This window comes from Papio anubis, chromosome 2 (assembly GCF_008728515.1).
Source record: "Papio anubis isolate 15944 chromosome 2, Panubis1.0, whole genome shotgun sequence".
Classification (NCBI taxonomy): Eukaryota; Metazoa; Chordata; class Mammalia; order Primates; family Cercopithecidae; genus Papio; species Papio anubis.
Window position 1 is genome coordinate 12,496,772 of NC_044977.1, and position 12,983 is coordinate 12,509,754.

Genomic DNA, 12,983 nt, shown 5'->3' on the forward strand with positions numbered 1-12,983 from the left:
GAGGGGGAGGAGGAGAGAATGAAGAAGCAAACAGAAGGATTTCCAAGGAAGCTAATATTTATAAAAGTGTAAATTAGCTTAAAAATCTGATTTATTAAGTGAGCTCTTTTGACGATGAGAAAAATGGGATGGGGTAACTGTCTTTCCTTGCTTTTGAAAGAGGGGCAATCTACTATGTCTTTTTTTTTTTTTGCCATTCTTTTGGCAACTTGTAGATATCATACATCATAACATTCCACATAGGTACAAAATGGATGAAATGGAAATTTGTTAAGCTACATCACATTCGTAACCCAGTAACTGACTGCTTGGAAGACGTTTATTTGAAAATTTATTTTAACTTTGGCTTTTAAATAAAATCTAAACAATGTTATTTGATTTTATGTTGACCAAAACAATTAACATTTAGAAAATTCTGGCAGCACCACGTGCTTGTGCGAATATAGAATAAAGGGAACTCTTGTATGTTGGTAGTGGTTGTATAAATTGATGCAAGTTTTGAGAGCAATTTGGCAATATCTAGTTAAGTTGACCAGGATCCAGCATTCTGATTCTAAGTGATTCAGAATTTACTTCAGAAAAACTCTTGCATATGTGCACAAGAAAATATGCAGAACTATTCAATGTAACGTTGTTTATGGTAAAAAAACTAGAGACAACCTAAATGTCTATTATTAAAATTGGATAAGTTTATATACAGCAGTCACAATGAATAATGAAAATCAATACAAAAATGTTGAGAGAAAAAAGCAATCTTTTAAGAATTTATACAATATGTTACCTGTTATTTCAAGTTTGGAAACGTAAAATAATATATGGTGTGTATAGACACACACATATATGTATTTGTACATAAAGAGTATACTATATATTTGTACACAAAGAGTATAAAAACAAGGATGGGAAGTATGCACTTCAACTTCAGAACAGTGATTATATCCAGAATGTAAGGGGGATGATGGCATGGAATAGAATCAATTAGGTTGCTCAAAAAGGACTTTGATCAAACCTTCATTTTTTGATGTCTTCTCACAATTATCTAAAGAAAATGTATTAAAATGTTTATTAAATCTGAGTGGTGGGTACAAGGTGTTTGTGACATTGCTTCTGTATATTTTCAAATTCAAACCAATTTAAAATTAAAGGGCCATCTTTAATTATTTAACGCTATGTCCTAATGATCTCATGTATAATCTATAGCGGGTTTAATTTGTGTTTTTTTAATGTGGTTCTGTCAATCCTAATTCAGTGTCAGAATCAAATTTTTCACTTCAGACAATTTACCTATATTCTTACCTAGACTGTATGCTCATAGCGCAGGAAGGCTTTCCATGACCATCATGCATTTTGGTGATCCATTTGCAAAACTATTTCTCAAGTATTTAAAAATATCTATAAAACTAGCCTCTGCAATATTTTTATTAGTTTTTTGTTCAAGATTAAATTAAATGCCCCAAAATATGATTCATTAAGTACAAATTCTAGAAAAATAAGGTCACCATTGAAAAAAGTAACTTTATTCTAGACTGGCCAATTTGACTTATGGAGATAAATATATTCCATTTCTGAGAAAAAGATCAGCTTGTCATTAGAGAATATCTTACTCATTGACACCAAGGGATTGTAATGGGGCAGCTTTGTTCTTTTATTTTCATCCTTGGTAGAGTAGCCTTGACCCCTTAGCTTGCTTCATTACCATCTTTCACAATAAATCATCAGCCCATCACAGACAGCCATTTAGAAAGCAATAATAATAATAGTTAACATTTAAAGAGCTTTTATTATTTGCAGCACTGTGATCAGCACTTTACATGCATTATCTCGTATGATTTTAGCTGTTATTTACTTTATCTAGATGAAGGAGCTCAGGCTTAGAGGGATCAATGAAATTTCAAAGAATATAAGAACTGTAGGCAAATGATAGCATAATTCTCAATTGTTTTAAACAAAATTATTTCATTTGGAGTTTTGTAAATGTGCTAGTGAAAGAAGTCAATGCTTTGGCAAAGAAATCTGGAAAGAAGTTAATACTTGATGGTGAAAAGGGAGGGCTGCGGGGTATGACACAAGGGCAGAGACACACATGAAGTCTTCTAGCAGATGGAGGTAGATTCAATTCCTTTCTGATAATAGTGGGAGACAAGTTCCACATACTTGGTATATTTCTTTTCTTTGGTTTGCATATAACTTGAGGGTCTCTTTGGAAGAAATGAAATTTTAAGTAATTAGAAACAAAAGAGGGAGCAATATCGGGAAAAAAAAAGTTGAAGGAGGTATGGTTTGGAATGTGCATGGCCTGTGTAACGGATAGTTTTGGGGAAGAAGCTCATATACAATTGTCCAGGAAAGGTGTGGGGCTGCTAGTAGACAGAGTCAATGCAGAAATTCAGTGAAATGGTGAGAAAGTCAGATAACACCAATGGAAATTCTGCAAAAGTCTCCTGTGCCAGCCCCGCAAAATAAAAGGATTTCAGATTAAAAGTGAATATATTTCAGAGACTGCAGTAATAAGAAAATCCTCAATATTCACATGCAGCTCATATGGTTAATGCAATATATATGTTACGTGTTAGATCAGTGCTGCCCAGGAAAACTCTTCCTCTAGCCCAGGCCCAATTGGAATAGGTTTACATGAAAATAGCATTTTTTAATTTAAACTTTAGTCTGTTTAACACTTCACTCCTTCAATCTTCCCTCTTTTTTTTTTTTTTTTTTTTTTTTTTTGAGACGGAGTCTCACTCTGTTGCCTAGGCTGGAGTGCAGTGGCCAGATCTCAGCTCACTGCAAGCTCCGCCTCCCGGGTTCCCGTCATTCTCCTGCCTCAGCCTCCCGAGTAGCTGGGACTACAGGCTCCCACCACCTCGCCCGGCTAGTTTTTTGTAGTTTTTAGTAGAGACGGGGTTTCACCGTGTTAGCCAGAATGGTCTCGATCTCCTGACCTCGTGATCCGCCCGTCTCGGCCTCCCAAAGTGCTGGGATTACAGGCAACCTTCCCTCTTTAAGCTTCAGTCTTTCCTTTTCCTCTCCATTTACTCTTTTTTTCTTTCTAGAAACATGACTTTATAACCTATTATTATCCATACAAGTCTGTCATTCTGGGTAGTTCTTCCTCTTGTGCCGTGTTAATACTTTTTTGCCCCTAATACTTAAGTTGATGTCTTCTTCTCTTTGAACTTTTATTCTATTTCTTCCTTTGTCCAAATATCACCCCTCTGCCTTCATGTACTTGTTTAGATGGAAAAACATTATTTGTGTGACTAAAGTTTAGTCAAGCTTCTGAACCTTCTACCAGCCTAACTGTTTACTTCTTTATAAAATCCAGTTTTAGCAAGAAGCTTGCTAAGTCAGTTTAGTAAGAACCCCCTGTTCCTCATATTGGATCACCCTCAATATCTGATCAGGCTCTTCATCCTCCACCATTCTTAGGTGACGCTTGATTGAGCTAGCCTGCTTTCAACAAGAGTCCTGCTAGGTTGGCTTAACTGGAATCCACCTTTACCTTGATGTTTCCTCTTTGTAATTTTCCATCCATGACCCCCACCTGGTTCTTTCACTAAAAATTCCACTTGCCCATGCTGTATTTGGGGTTGAGTCCAATCTCTTTCCCACAATGCAAAATCTCCTTGCAGTGGTCTCTATACCTGTCACCATGTTCCCCCAACTCTTTGAATAAAGTCGGTCTTATCGTCTTTAATATGTCCTGAATAATTTTTTCTTTAACAGGATCCATCCTTTGCCCTTCACCCTGCTACTTATTCAGGGAGACTGACCTGTATATCAAGAGGTCCTTTTAACCTCCAATGAGCTTAGGCAGGATGTTTGCTACAAGAGATCAGAGGAAGAGGAGAAAGGTCATTGAGTCCATTCCTCTGCCTCCTTCCCTGTAGGATCACCTCAGGTTGACTCTGCATCTTGATCAAAAGTCAGAAAGCGTGTCAAAGTAGAATTCTCTACAGAGCCCTCTCTTTGGCTTTCAGAAACCATATTATCTTCTTCGGGTTAGGCCCAGGAATAATAATAGCTTAGTGATTTCTAGCCCTGGACTCTAGCAATATCTCTTGTGATTTCTTTATACCCTGCCCATACCTTGATAAGTATTGATTAAACTCTCTTGCAATTATTTCAATTTGAGCATGTCATATATTTCCTGTTGGAACCCTGACCAAAACAACCATTTTAAGGCACTTTTCCTTTATTTCAGTTTTCCCTGATTTGTCCTAAGCACCCACATGCCTATCATGTGATTAGCACTCTATTTTATTCTTTATTCCGTTAGGGAGCTTGTAGAACAAAAATATTTTAGGATGAAAAGTCTAAGCATTCTAGTATCAACTTTGCCATATACTAGCCATGTGATTCTAAGTAAATCATTCATTTCCTCTGAACCCAGGATTTTTTTCATCTAAGAAAATGAATGAGTTATATTAGATAATCACTAATATTATTTTCTGGTTTTAAGAGTCCATAATTTCATAAAATAAAAAATGTATAATCTTTTAATTAACCTCATTGATTGGTCAACTCTATCCTATGCTTTTATATTATATATAAAAAATTCAAATAGAAGAAAATAAACCTGAATGATTTCAAGATATAAAAAGGCTAATTTTATATTAAAAAACCAAAATAAATGGCTACCATGATTATGTTGCTTTGAAATTGAAATTTAAACAATAAAATTTTATCCAAAACTAGAAGCAAAAGAAGAAAGTTAACGGCAGGTAGTTACTTTCTTAATGCATATTGGTTATATGTACTTTGAACCTTTGGAATTCAACGAATACAATTCAGTTATATTTTTAGGCATGGGCTATGGGAAATGCAGTTGCTTTAAATGTTGTCTGTAAAAGCTTTAGCTGGCAGTTGAACTTTTTCATTTCGTTTTTCTCTTATCTCTCTAGAAGTGAGGAGATAGTTTTTTGAAATACATAACATTCTAAAAGGGGGGAAGAAACACGCAACATTCAATGAACAGATCTTAGGGAATGCTTTGTTCCTATTTCAGCTAAAGTGCGTAACACTGATCGAATGATTTTAAGATGGGATTTTTGGCGACTGTTCCATTGGACTTCATATTAAAATACCAAAAACATAATATGATACTAGTGTTTCCAAATAAAATTGTGCATCTTTCTTTGGCTAGAAGGTGTTTTTTTTTTTCAATGAAATGAAGCAAATGCACCTGTGTAGTTAAAATTCTTTATTTTTTTGGCCTCCAGAAAGAAAAAGAAAATGTATGTAGTATTCAATATTTAAATTCCATACTTGTGGCAGACCCATGTCGCCAAGCAATTGGCCACAGCATCCAGTTTCTGTCATGGAATTTGCCCTGTGGAGATCACGGTGTAGCTCCACTCTCATGTGGCCGACACGGAGGTGAGGGGGAGTATTGCATTTGCTTTGCTTTGGCTCTGGCTTAGGAAAATCGCTCAGGCAATTGCTTTTTGTAGCATGTAATGCTGTTAGTTCCTATCCCACTGCTAATAGCCTCCCACCCTCAAGTAGACCACAAAGCGGATAAAAGAAAGAAAACTACTTCTTCTGCTAACCATATTGGCCCAGTATCAATAGAACACAGTAGCTTTTCAATCCTACCTTCTCAGACTCTGTGTGGATTTGAGGGCACCAGAGTGGAATCATTCAATCGTGTGCCAGGTATTACTCAGCATTGTGCAAACATTCTTTTCCTAATATATGTTTTAGAAAGAAATAAAATCTTCAGAAAAGTTAAAAAAAAAAAGGACGAGGAGGTTCTGAATGTATATTTATGCATTTCTTGACACATTTAGTATGTTAAATGTGTGAATATGTTTTTATGGACTGAATACAAAATAATAATATGCTAGTAGATTTAAGCCAGCAAAACGAGGAGTGGACATCAAAATGTGAGCTTCTTGGTGGCATATATAGCACTGAAAATAACCTCTTTTCACTTTTGGAATCATAATCACTATACCTATGGCGGTCAGTGCATCATGCCTACCCTCCATACAAATGGTGACAGGTGGCCACACAGGCTGAGAACACACACATTTTACTGTTTTAAATGGCTTAGAGCTTCTTTCATAAGCAAAGCTTTCTTTACTGTAAAGATGATATGCTTTGGAAGAGATGAAGAAAATAGCATACAATCTATTTATCTATTTATTTAAGACGGAGTCTTGCTCAGCCACCCAGGCTGGAGTGCAGTGGCGCAATCTCGGCTCATTGCAACCTCCGCCTCCCAGGTTCAAATGATTCTCCCGTCTCAGCCTCCTGAGTAGCTGGGATTACAGGCACCTGCCATCATGTCCGACTAACTTTTGTATTTTTAATAGAGATGGGGTTTCATCATGTTGGCCAGGCTGGTCTTGAACTCCTGAGCTCAGGTGATCCACTCACCTCGACCTCCCAAAGTGCTAGGATTACAGGCATGAGCCACTGTGCTTGACTGCAATCAATTTATTTTTATATGTAAGAAATTAATTTTAAAATATACAATAAAACAGTATATTCAGTTGAACAGAAATAAATTAATTCACCAGTACTAAATTCACTTCTTAAGGGCAAATTGCCCAGAGAAAAGAAATAGAAATAAGACAGGAAGAAATACTCAGTGTTCAATGTCATGTCTACTTAGGCAGTTTTCATAAAGGCAACAGAGTAAAGGAGATGTAGGCAATAGAGGCAATAAATGAGGTTTATTTATTTTTATTGTTACCACAAGTCTGACAACCCTCATTTAGATTCTAATGATTTGTTTTCCTGAACTCAAAAATGAAGTTCAGTCTCCTTGTCTATTAGAGTAGTTGTTTTGTTGACAGACTTTTCATTATGGAGATAATATTTATCTCTCAATACTTTGTGGGGTGGAACCAAAAAGGAGAGTAACCATGTTTCTACTAAATCAGCTGATTAACCTTAGTATAATAAAAAAGAAAACTTGAACTAGGCTTGATAATTCAGAATAATGCCAGTGCCTGACCAGACTCTCAAAACTGTTACTAACAGAAAGTAAAGCACTCCATTTACTTTATTAACATGAAGTGCTCTATTAACTGTCCCATATAGGGTGGAGCAGTATAAATTCCCATCTTTCTAAATGTGTATGTTCAAGATTGCCCAATGAAAGAGGGAAGGGTCAATGTGATCTGGAATCTGCTTCTATGCCATACTGAAAACCTCTATTCCATTATTAAATGGTACCACACTACTCGTCTCAAGGATTTGAGTATCTAACAAATTAACTGGAGGATTCCCTTTTGTTCTGATGTTTTTTTGGTGGTCTCATGATCCAAACCAGTTTTAGCAAATACATAAATTTATCATAACTTTAGACTCCTTGAAATTTAATCAAAATAAGTCAGCCACGACCACTACTGCCAACTGAGACCATTGAAAAGGGGCCCAGGAATAGTGTAATTAGTTGCCATTACATGGCTGCAAGCCTGCAATTTTCCTACTGACTCTGACACACAGCATTGCTTAAGTAAGTATTTGCACGAAAACTAGTGATAATTGATCCCCTTCTGTGTCAAGTGTCTTCAGAACTTTAAAAATTAAAGATGCAGAGTGTCTCAAGTGGTTTGTGTAGGCAATTTGATTCCAATTTTATTATCACAGTGGGTCCATAATATGCATGAAGTGTCCTTTCTGATTAGCCATGCCTCAGCAGTTACTTCCTCTATTTCTGTTTTTGCTTCTCTTTCCCTACTTCTGTTCTGTCCTCTGTTCTGCCTCCTGTCCTAATCCAAGCTTCCTCACATTTTCTGAGAAAATGGAAGAGGTTGCTTGCAGAATTTAGCTAGCTACTCAAATTAGCTGCCCAGAATCAGGATGGGCTAAGACATGATAGCATTCCATGCTAAACTAGCTGCCTCTGTTACATGCAAAAATGATTTCTTTCTTCAAAGTTTAGGGGGAAAATGTCTAGGTGATCAGGTACAGAAGAAAATTTTGCTGTAAACAGAATATTTTTTTCTCAATTCTCTCAGTATCAAATTATAGAGAGTGAGGCAAATAGAAAGAAATTAGTTTATTTAACAGAATGTATAGGAATAAAAAATATTCTCAGGACAAATTATGGCACACATGCACAGTACTATTCATAAGTTGGATATGATTTAAGAAGCAAGTTATTTAGTCACAAGATCATTTTGTTTTATTTTGTTTTCTTCAGATTCTTTTCTATTTCTATTTTGCTGCATCTCCTGTAAAGTCAGTGATATTGTCTTTAATTTTCTATCAGGATATATATAATTTATTTTATTGACCACTTGTAAAATGAAACAATAAAAACTCAAATTATCCTTTACTACAGGAACAGTTGTGAAAGCAATGATGGTATTTAACTTCCGTAACAAATGCATCAGGATGACATATTTTTAACTACCCTAAGGCCATTGTCTGTGCCTGAATTAGGATCATTGTGTGTTACAAGAGACCTTTCACCCAACAGTAGCTGAGAAATCCTAGCTGGACTAAGTCAATAGGTCAGAAAACTCTGAAGTCTTAGATATAAATATTACAAATTTTGTTACAAAATGACTAAAAACATATGGGGGTTTCACTTTATTTCACAGGAAAATGTGGCTCACTGAGCTCAAAAAAAAGGCTCTGTGCATGAAATCATGAAAACTACATGGGGCGATAACATTAATCAAATCCCAAAGCTTAGAATATCCTGAAGATGACCCATCTCCACGTATTTCCAAAATTGGGAGAGCTTTTTTTATGGAGTGATTTATTCCTATAGCTATTCATAGAAAGAGTCTGTTCCTTAAGGTACGTGACAACCTGCATTCATGCTTGAAATCATTGGGACTCAGATGTTTATAAAGATCTCTGAAACTTCTGAATTCTTTTTCTCATTTGTTGCCGTGTGAACCAGTCATCCACTCCGGAAGCTCTCCTGCCACGGAAGTCTTTTAAAGCAACTTATCTTTTGTGGTCATCTGATTGACAATGGTTCAATAGATCTTCAAAATGACTGCTTATAAGATTATAGACTTTGGTAATTACCTGTAAAACTTGCCGTTTCAGGTTAAATATAAATAATTTCCTAAAGTTTAGTCATCTTTTTCTTATTCTAGTTTCTATTCTCATTATTGTAACATGAAATCCAAATATGAATTTAATGATTGTTAAATGGTGCCATTTGATTACTTCCTTGCTCTAATGACAAGAAATCAACTTCACAATGAGTTCTTATCACAGTGGTGGTTTATTGTATGAATTCTGGTGATAAAAACTTGACGTTGGGAATCCAAAATTACTCTTTAAAGACTTGTGCTATACATATAGAGCAAAACAAACACCAGTTGAATAAAATGTTAATGTTGTCACCAAAATATAAAGTGATTTCTCATTTTAACTGCTGATTGAGTAAGACATATTTGGTGTTTAAAATTACAAATGTTTGTGTTGTAGTGTGTGAAAATTAGTTTTTTACCTTTAAATTAAGTATGCACTATAAATTTCCTTATACAGTTGAATTTTATATTTATTAGTCATTGTAAAGTGAATATGAAAATAACTTTATCTTGATTAGAATAACATTTTCCTTTTTATTAACACTAATGAGAACATCAAAGAAGGTGATTAAATTAAAATGCATTTTCAAGGTATGGTTGTTTGTGGGGTACAGAACAAATCTGTTTTCTTCTAATTTTGAAGCAATGGAGGCCATCTTGTTTCTTCCTACTTGAGACATTGTACAATGTCTATACATGACATAAAATTTAGTTCTATCTATCTATCTATCTATCTATCTATCTATCTATCTATCTATCTATTCATCCATCTAACTGTCTCTGCCTCATCTCCCTGCATAATGAATAAGTTCTTATAAGCTCGGATTATAAGTTTATGGCATTAAATAGATAGTAGTATTTTAAAGATTCTCACCTAATTGAGTCTCTGCTCAGCCACTAAAATCAGCAACTACATGGATATGGGTTTTGTAGGAAAAAGTTATTTAATTCATTTAAATTTAATTTTAAACCTGATAATTCAGTTTGTGAAAAAATTTTAAGTTTGTTTGAAACAGCTCGGGTATGGGTATCTACCTTTTCATTGGTACATTTATTAAATCTAAATATTTGCTAAGTACTGCCGATGAAAATTTAGTGTCTGAATTGAGATTTTTTGTGAGAAATACATTACAGATTTCAAACACTTATAAAAATGTGAAACATCTAATTAGTATTTTATTTTATATTATTAAATATATTTAAACATATAACAAGAAAATATTTTAGAAAGGTAAGCTTGAATAAAAATGTCATTAAAATCAATTTAGCATGTTTCTCCTTACTTTTTAAAATGTGCTGACTAGAAAGTTTGAACTTACTTGTGTGGCTTGCATTGTATTTCTATTTGACAACACCATTAGAAGAATACCCCAAGAGAAAGGGTAATATAATATGCCCTATATATAAAAATAAATTTGAAATGAATTAGGAGAGTTTGGTGTGAAAAATAAGTCATAAACAACTATGATAGGTACTTTATTTTTGAAAGGGTAATAGTTTTATCAGTACTAGGGAAAAGGAATAAATTATAATATATTTATAGCTTTGACTATATAAAATTAATTGCTGACTTTGTGAGTTTCTATGTGTATATTTTGAGAATCCATCATGAGTAAAATTAAAAAGCAACAGTTCACAATGTGTCCACAGCAGCTCCTCTTGCCTTCCATGGAGGGGAAAGGCCTTCTACTTAATTCTCTGCAGTGGATAGCATTGGGATCATTCTTCCTGACTTTTATTTCTTTCCTGGACAAGGAGAGGCTAGTCCCATTCTTGTGACTGTATCAAACCTGGTTTTTCTCTCCTTGGGAGAGTACATTGCTTTTCTTCATTCCTGTTTTGTAGTAAGTTTCAGTTATTGGGGGTGATTTATGTATGCTTGGGTACTCACATGTACTTTTTAAACTGCACATTTCTGAAATGTTTGTGGCTAGTGGAAACAGGAGCACAGTCTCGTGCCACTTGACAGTCATGTGACAGAGATACATTTTGAGAAATGTGTAGTTAGGTGCTTTCATTGTCATGAGCACATCGTAGAGTGTACTAACACACACCTAGATGGCATAGCCCATTACATACCTAGAGCGTAAGGTGTAGCCTATTACTCCTAGCCTACAAGTTTGTATAGCATGTTACTATTTCTAATAGTGTAAGGAGATAGTAACACACCGGTATTTCTGTATCTAAACATAGAAAAGGTACAGCAAAAATACAGAATTATAAGTTTTTGGAACCACAGTTATATATGCAGTCCATTGTTGACTAAAATGTTATGCAGCACATAGCTGTACATGAATTGTCATTTTTCAGCCACACACATGATATGGTGCAAGAGTTAATGGTAAGTTTTAATGGATAGAAGTAGATATCCCTATTTTGGCTTTCAGAAGCTAAATTTTTTATTGCTTTTTTCTTTTTTATTTTTCCTGGGGAAAGCTGAATTACTATGCTAATGCCATTTGCCTCCTGTGACTTGAATTTAATGTTTAATTTAGTAGCATAAACCCATGATATAATGCATTGGGAAATATGCCTACTCACCTACATTGTGTTCTTGTCAGGTATGTTTGACCTGAATGTAATGTTGAAAAAAACATCAGATATATCTGGAAAGCAGGATGGTGTATAGGCTGATTCACCTGGACCCTTAGAGGAGTCAATGTCAACAAAGACATAGGAGAGGGTGTAACTCTTTTACACTAAGGGAAGTAAAGATTCAAATGCTATACATAATTGAATCTTAGACATTTTGAGGATGTTTGGGAAAACTTGTGTCTGAACTGTGTATTAAATAATACTATTATTGTTAATATTCTTAGGTATGTTAATGATGTTGTGGTTTCATTGGAAATAATATTTTCCTTCTTGGGAGATGCATGCTGAAGTATTTAGGAGTGAAATATACTTTTAGAAGTACATTCATGCCTACTTTTGGAAGGTTTGAGAAAAGGTGAGTATGTATGTGTGTATAAGTGTGTGTGTGCGCATGCTTACATATGTAGATAGGCAATAGGTATTGCAGAACTGTTGACAAATCATATAGGTTTTTCTGTACTGCCCTTTCAGACTTTCAATGGATTTAATATTTTTTTAAAATAAAAATACACATGCATAGGTATTTTTGTGTATATGTGGCATGGGGATGAGAAATGTGATTAATTAATAATGTAAAATTCCAACATATCAATGACAAATATTTTCAACATACATGAAAAATAGTTAATCAAATCAGTTTGTTAGAAAATCTTAAGATCAATAAGAAAAAGATAATTTCCTTAATAGAAGAATAGCCAAATAACATGAGTAGGTTCTCAAGAAAGAATAAATTAAGTAAATAAAGATATTAAAATATTTAACACTGATAATCACAGGCAGGAACTTACATACAATTCCAAGGTAGAAATTTTGCTTCTTCTTTGGTAAAATATTTTACGATTATAAATAATATTACAAGATAGGGAAACAGACTATCTCTTAAACTATTGATAAAATTATAATATCTTACAAAAGTTATTGTATTGAGTAACATATCTTAAGAAAACCTGAAATATCAGCAAAAATGTACCAACAAAGATTTTTTTTTTTTTTTTTTTTTTTTTTTGAGACGGAGTCTCACTCTGTCGCCAGGCTGGAGTGCACAGTGGCGTGATCTTGGCTCACTGCAACCTCTGCCTCCTGGGTTCAAGTAATTCTCCTGCCTCAGCCTCCCGAGTAGCTGGGACTACAGGCATGCCCCACCATGCCCAACAAATTTTTGTAATTTTAGTAGAGACAGAGTTTCACCATGTGGCCAGGATGGTCTCTTTCTCCTGACCTCGTGATCCACCTGTCTTGGCCTCCCAAGGTGCTGGGGTTACAGGTGTGAGCCACGGGGCCTCGCTCAACAAAGATTTTTTAACAGGATAGTTTTAAAAGGCAGAACATTATGGATTCCAGCGTATGTTTCCTATATAACTTTTAAAATGTCTACAT

General features: G+C 34.8%; 1 protein-coding gene across 3 annotated transcripts in view; it reads left to right on the top strand.

Moving 5' to 3' along the window:
* CSNKA2IP (casein kinase 2 subunit alpha' interacting protein) overlaps positions 1-12,983 on the top strand; it is a 127,217-nt gene that overhangs the window by 62,237 nt on the left and 51,997 nt on the right. The window contains exons 1-2 of one of the 3 annotated variants that reach the window (XM_031662946.1): positions 8,584-8,763; positions 11,831-11,961. The exons of 1 other annotated variant lie outside the window; for it this stretch is intronic. The gene's annotated coding sequence lies outside the window, so the exon portion shown is untranslated. Of the gene's footprint in view, positions 1-8,583; positions 8,764-11,830; positions 11,962-12,983 lie in introns of those variants that run through there. One more of the 3 variants, XM_031662945.1, reaches the window with a different exon arrangement.